The sequence below is a fragment of the Varroa destructor genome, unplaced genomic scaffold, assembly GCF_002443255.2.
Source record: "Varroa destructor unplaced genomic scaffold, Vdes_3.0 BEIS01000002.1, whole genome shotgun sequence".
NCBI lineage: Eukaryota > Metazoa > Arthropoda > Arachnida > Mesostigmata > Varroidae > Varroa > Varroa destructor.
The window spans coordinates 24,920,999-24,927,545 of NW_019211455.1; the positions used below are offsets into that span (position 1 = coordinate 24,920,999).

The window sequence follows — 6,547 nt, forward strand, 5'->3', positions numbered from 1 at the left end:
AGTAGCACATAATATGGTATATGTAAAACAAAAACTCTTCATGTTTGTTAAATTAATGAAAAAAACATTTTATCAATGAGTGAACAACCGGCTAGACATCGCTCCTACGCAAAGGTACAACTGCAGAAACTTACGGTGCTTATCGTTCATAATCTTAGATGCCATACTTAACTTAAAAATCAAATTGGAAATAAAGCAAGATAATTACTTAACAATGTAGTGAGTGGAACGCGTAGATCAGTCGTATTAAGGCCCACGGCCTTCCGACTGATTAAGGCCGTAAGTATGTAGGAATTAATTATTAAGGGCTATATATATATATATATATATGTGTGTGTGGCGTGCACGTATATAAGCAATTTGAATCTTCTACGGTTGAACTAAAAATTATCACATTCGTTAAAATGGTGCCATAGAAATAAGAACTGGCTTTGTCCGTCTAACTGAAACGTATTCAGTGAGTCAATGTAATTATCGCAAGCCGCAAGAATAACTTCACGCGCTCGTTAGATTAGATAGTGAGCAGTTCTGCTGGCTTTTCGTTCAAAAACTGTAGTGAAATGGAGCATTTGCGAGATTCGGAAGGCCGGAAGGATCAAAGGTATCAGCGACTGGTTTCTCAAGCAGCGGACTGAGTTGAATAGATACGCATTTTACCCAGCGTAAACACTTGCCTTACTCGCCCCTTTGGCACCCACACAATATTTCGTCCATTCGTTGCTAATATTACGTACCTAGAAGGCTTTTCCGTAAAGTCCAAATTTCAATCTGAGAGCTAATAATAGAATCCTGTACGAACATCTATGCAGTGCGCCCACCCAGCAATGGATGCCGGTATTAATTGCGGCTCAGGGCAGATGGGCGCGTTTTGAGCAAGGGGTGTAATATGAATAAATCTTGAGTTCGTTTGAACTTTTTTTTTTTTTTTTTTTTTTTCTAGATTCTGTTGTTAAATGTGCATTGCACTGCTGCCAGTTGTAGACTCATTTTGATCGTTATCATACTTTCCCGCCGACAGCACGTGTTCCATGAGCAGACTTTCCGAAACTACAAAATATCGCTAAGCTCCATAATAGATCCCACCGATAATAGTACTATGGCTTATACCGATTGCAAGTGCCCGACTAATTCTGCTATTTTCTAGACTGGCAATCTAAACATAGAGCCAGCAACATAGCTACAAATACAATATGAACAGTTTTCAACTTAAACACTTAAAAACACAAACTTAACACTTAAAATAGTTGCTTGTGAGCGCTGTCGTTCCTCGTATGTTCGCTTACATATCGTAAGAGGTCGTTCTAAAGACAGGAGTAAAAATCGCGGAACAACAGGTAACAGGTTTCGCGAACGCGATTTCCTATACTACATAAAGACACTAATAGGTATATTTGAGAGCGATGTTCACTATACGACATTTAGAGTAAATATTATATGACCGCTGTTATTCTATCGTTCGAATTACTAGAGTCAAAATTATCTTTATTATAATCTAATTTAACTCTTCTATAACATCACAATATATCTAGGTCTCTTGCAATGCTAAGTAAGATGTCAGTCACTTCGATTCCAGGTCCGAACACGAGTTTTTCTCGATGCTCATGACCCTCGTTCATATGGGCACACTTGTCAGAGGTTGAGTGCACTCGTTAGAGAGATGAAAGCAAAGCATGACTGAAGGGAACTGCAACGTCCAGATGTGTCAATGCACGCCCGTCTGCTATACGCCTCAAGATTGACCCAACAGTCCAAGGCTCAAAAAACCTTCGCGACTTAGCTTTTAATAGTGAAATTTGGCTGTAGCTTACAACTTAAATAGGCGCATAGAAGAAACCAAAAAAACGAGAGAGAGAGCGAACGGCGCCAGTTAACTGTCAGATTCCGAAACGCACACGCACATTATAAAGCTTATGATACCCTATAATAGAGCTTTGAGAATCGAAATCAATAGTGAATAAAGTTGAAACAGGCGCATAATCGTGTTGGCCTCGGACGGCGCTGGCAAGCGATCCGCTGTTTGACAGTGCCTCCCGAGAGTTAATGTAGTTCGTTTCATAATCATCTTCGTCTTTCTTCTTCCTCAGAAGATTAGCATTTTTGCAGTCCACTTAGGAACGATAAATCTTGGCACGGGCATCCGAGAACCAACAGATTTGAGCGTGGCTTTGGTCCCTTTTTAGGAACATTCTTCATATTTCTCATAATAGTAGAAACACGGGCATAAATAACGTTCGAAGAAACCGAAACCATGTTTTAACCTAAAGAAGGAGGAACTTCGATTTGTTTTTCGATTCTGTTAACAATAAAAGGTTAAAGTCTGCAATCAAATCGCCTTTCAAAGTCTGATTTCAGAGACGACTTGTACAAGCTGATATTATATCGCCTACTATGAATCCATGTATTGCGTGAAAGTCTTGATCAATGTTAGGATCTATAGTGAGAAAGGAAGTAACTCGAATAAGATATGGGGTTCACTTAAGGGGGTCATATTTATACATTGAGTAGTATGGAAGTTTATTGAATGTAGGTCAACCAGAGAGTTAAACCAGACTTATCTGGATATAAGAAGACGCAAATTTTCTGAACGAGGAGAAAACACGGAAGAGGTATGGTTCAGCCGTCGAAAGTGGATAAAGACCAGAACCCAATCATCGAAGCCTGATGTCTCTACATTTTGCCTTCGTTTTTCCTGTTAATCACTTAAGCTGTAACGCAGCTTTCTTACGCCAACTAGTCTCGGGCTTCCTTAACTCTTTTTAATTGAACAAGGGGCGACGGAGTTTGTCCTTACAACTGGCTCGATACAATTATTCTTTCTACAATCCACTGTAATAGGTCTATGTTATACAAACAGTTACCCAGTTTTTACCAATAGAAAATAGTAGTTTAAATAAAGTCATGGTTAAAACGAACCATGATGTCATCATTCAAGCATGTTACCGATCGTCGTGGCCTGAATTGATACTGGGGACATTAAGGGTACAGTAATAGGTATCGTGCAGTGTCATGTCAAACGTGTAGGTACTCATAGACACAGCTTTACAAAGTAGCCGCCATACTTACGCAATTAGAAGTTTGTAGAACAAGCACAAATTAAAGAAGTAATCACCTTTTACGGTAATAAGTGCAATAGCTTTAGGGTATTAATAGCCAGTCATTTTAAAGATACGCTTTCATTCAGTCTCAGGTCTACATGATTTACAAACAATTTCTCTATCGATTAGTAAATTAAATATAGTTGTCCAAGTGCAAAACCGCCATAAAGGATAAAACGTCGAGGTATATTCCGTAAAGTATCGGTACTAGTTTAGGAAGGTGAGTTACGCACGTTATGTCCTTTGAAGGATATAAACAAGACTAATCCGCATCGCAAATTTCAGACGTTTTTAACTATTAGCCTTTTGCCAAAGCAAGGCGCATTATCAAGGTGCCATCATTTCGCGAATATAAGAGTGGGTTCAATCACGTCACAAGCATGACAAGACAGCCCGTATTGATCAGCTTGTATAAGTGATGAACGTTAAAAAAAAATGTATAAATGTCCATCTGCCTTATAATTTGCCAGCATTGCTAGATTTACACAGAAACAATGATGACCAATTATTCACCCATTAACGAGTTCCAGTTAAATTATTTCAATAAATCTGTTTCTCATATATTCGCCGACATTATATAAAATCTTCTGCTTATTTCCAACAAATTTATGTATTTTGTTTCACTAGAAATTCGGACAAAGCTCGTCCAGCCAGCTTTTGAAAACTTCCGATTCACTAATGATCGTAAGGGAGCTGATCCATTTGCACACAATGCAAAAAAATATTAAGAGTATAAAAGAAACATTCACCTAAGTTCTCGCAAGGCTGCTTTAGTGAGCTTTCCCATATATGATCTGGCATTGTCATGGAGAACAATAACTTTGTCCTCTCTATCAGGTCTTTCCTGTGGGCCAGTCTCGTTCACCCAATGCAATCGGGTCGTATGCAAATCCTTATGGACCGCCTTGTTTTTCTCGAACATTTCCTGTGTATTGGACCCGCCATTCTTACAAAATGCAATTAGTCTTTTTAAAATAAAAACCTGGACACATCCCAAAAACTATCTATTCTTTTCTCTGCTTCACATCGACACGGAAACGCCATCTCTTGACACCCATCACAATTCCGTATGGAAATTTGTGATTATGGCTGCATATTCTCCGGTGCTGCGTGATGTCAAAGGACAATAGGAAGCCCTGTTTCGTTGTCTGCTTCAGCCATTCTATGGGTGAAGCCAGCAATGGAAATTTCTGACGAAACTCTATACAGCCCAGATGCCTGGCGATAATCTAGTATCTACAGCTTATTTTCTCGGCCAGTTACAGAGTTATTTGTCATCCAGGGCTTTAATTGGTTTTGGGCGGTCTATCATGGTGACATTGGCCCTCTAAGCACAGGATCGCATCTGAAAACTTAGCAAATTCCTCTGTTATAGAACCCTCGTTACACATAGGATAGATAACCCGGAATGTGTTGACAGCCTTCCGACGTAGGCAACAGGCGAAGTAGCCAGGAACACCTATAGTCGTATTCGGTACCTACCAAATGCTATTTGGTGATGATTTTAGTTTAATACAACTCTCACCAGCTACGTTATGATATTTGTTCACTGTAATTGACTCTGTACTTAGAAATTTTTGAACTTGTCTCCTGTTCAGCTACCTTCTATAAAATGGAATTAATATATAGTACACTGGAACCCTATTCTAGGTCAGTCTAATATCGCTTTAATAATAATTTATCATTTATGCGGGACGTGCTGTTCGGGCACAGTCGTCGTCGTCGTCTATTTTAAACTGCAATCCACTCCTCCTATTACGTCCCGAGTAACTTCCAAGCCTGGTCAAAAAAATTGTCGCACACGGATTTAATAGCAGTTTGCCTCGATTTGCTTACATAGAAAAAGCGATTTGGTCTCTACACTTTCAGATGCTCAAAACACTGAAGCCTCGGGCGAGATACTTCATTTTGAATACCTCTCAATCAGCAAGTAAATAACCGATCACAGCAGGGCCGTTGGTATGTGGATAAAAGGAGGCTTTACAACGTGGCTTCGAAGTCAATGAAGGTACACAAAAGACCTCATAACGAAGACTTGCAGTTGATCTTGGTGAAATGACTTTTCGATTATGGAAAGATCTCTAAACACCTTAAGTTTTAATATGAAGGTGCTTTGCAATCCTACACTAATCTAAATATATAACCTACCTTGCTACAGAGCCGTTACACATTGAACGGCTTTTTTTTTTCACTCAACTGCGTACGTTCGTTTGATTTTACAGTAAAACAATAGTAATCGAACAATCGTGTGGGGGAAGATATTTAAAGCGATACCTACGAATGTCTATGCATCTGGATTCAAAATGTTAGTAATTCTTCTGTACGTTAAGCGACCCTTGCCTTATTTGGTAAATAGAAATGCAATATTATTAAGGACACGATTGTTTCATCGGCCAAACGTTATTTTTGTAATTTTGCCTGAAAAAGGCTGACTGATGGTAATTAATCAGCCTTTTTTACCCATGACCTCTTTATCATCAAAGCCAAGCATGATAACGCTGCAGTTACAAGCCCCATTTAACCGCGACGTCTGCAGTCGTACTTATGTCCTTCATATGTACCCACGCGTTTCAAAATGGCGTCTAATAGCTCTAATCAACTTTTACCTGTTTATAATAATAACAACGATAATATTAGCGACAATAGAAAAACAGTTGTAAGCTGTCAGTGAACTACGGCTTATTTTGCTCTAGCCAATATATCCGAAGTATATGGCGCTGAATAATGTCGCATGCAAATCGTGGCGTTGGCAGAAGTCTAGAGCATATGTTTTTCCGATTGTAGGTAAAGGGGCCTTTTCGTCTTCCTTGGAGCTAGCTACAGGAGCAGAGCATTAAACATACTTTTAAAGTATAAGCTAAATAGTGCGATCCTACGACTGGTTAGAGATTTCCTTCAAGGCTTCTTTTTCATTTGTGGAAATAGAGTTACGAGCAGCTTCCGTCGCTAAGAGTGAATACAGACAACTTGACAATTGCGAATCAAGGCAAATTAATAAAAAGGTAATCAAGTATCTTTTCTCATACATAACTGACATACAATCGTACCGTTAGACCCGAATCACCTTATGGCAAAGGCAAGAAGAGGGTCGTTGTACTTAAAAAATGCAATTGCAATGGCGCGAGTTAGAAAATGGCTCACACCTTCTAACGTTCGTTCACATAGAAAATTGTATTTTCCCTGTGTATAGTTGTCACACAGTTGTTGAACAGTATTTTACCCTGGAAAGGGGTTTTTGAAAAACAAACGTCCGCTGGTGTAACGCATGCTACAGCGTATTCGAAGGTCTTTGGCGCACCGACAAAGGTCTCTTAGTTTTCCATAATAAGAGTCGTTCAAACAAAATTGATTATCTTTCAGTGTCTACCAATTAAATATAACATAATTTAAAATGGCAAAATTTTATTACAGTCAGCACTAAATTGGTCACAAGATAGTGCAAGGTTTTATCT

General features: G+C 39.0%; 2 long non-coding RNA genes across 2 annotated transcripts in view; both read left to right on the top strand.

Moving 5' to 3' along the window:
* LOC147757569 (uncharacterized) overlaps positions 1 to 6,547 on the top strand; it is a 157,956-nt gene that overhangs the window by 80,893 nt on the left and 70,516 nt on the right. The gene's annotated exons all lie outside the window — the stretch shown is intronic.
* Positions 1,222 to 2,058, top strand: LOC147757571 (uncharacterized). The gene is made up of 2 exons (XR_015321205.1): positions 1,222 to 1,334; positions 1,574 to 2,058. It is a non-coding gene; the product is annotated as an uncharacterized LOC147757571 (long non-coding RNA).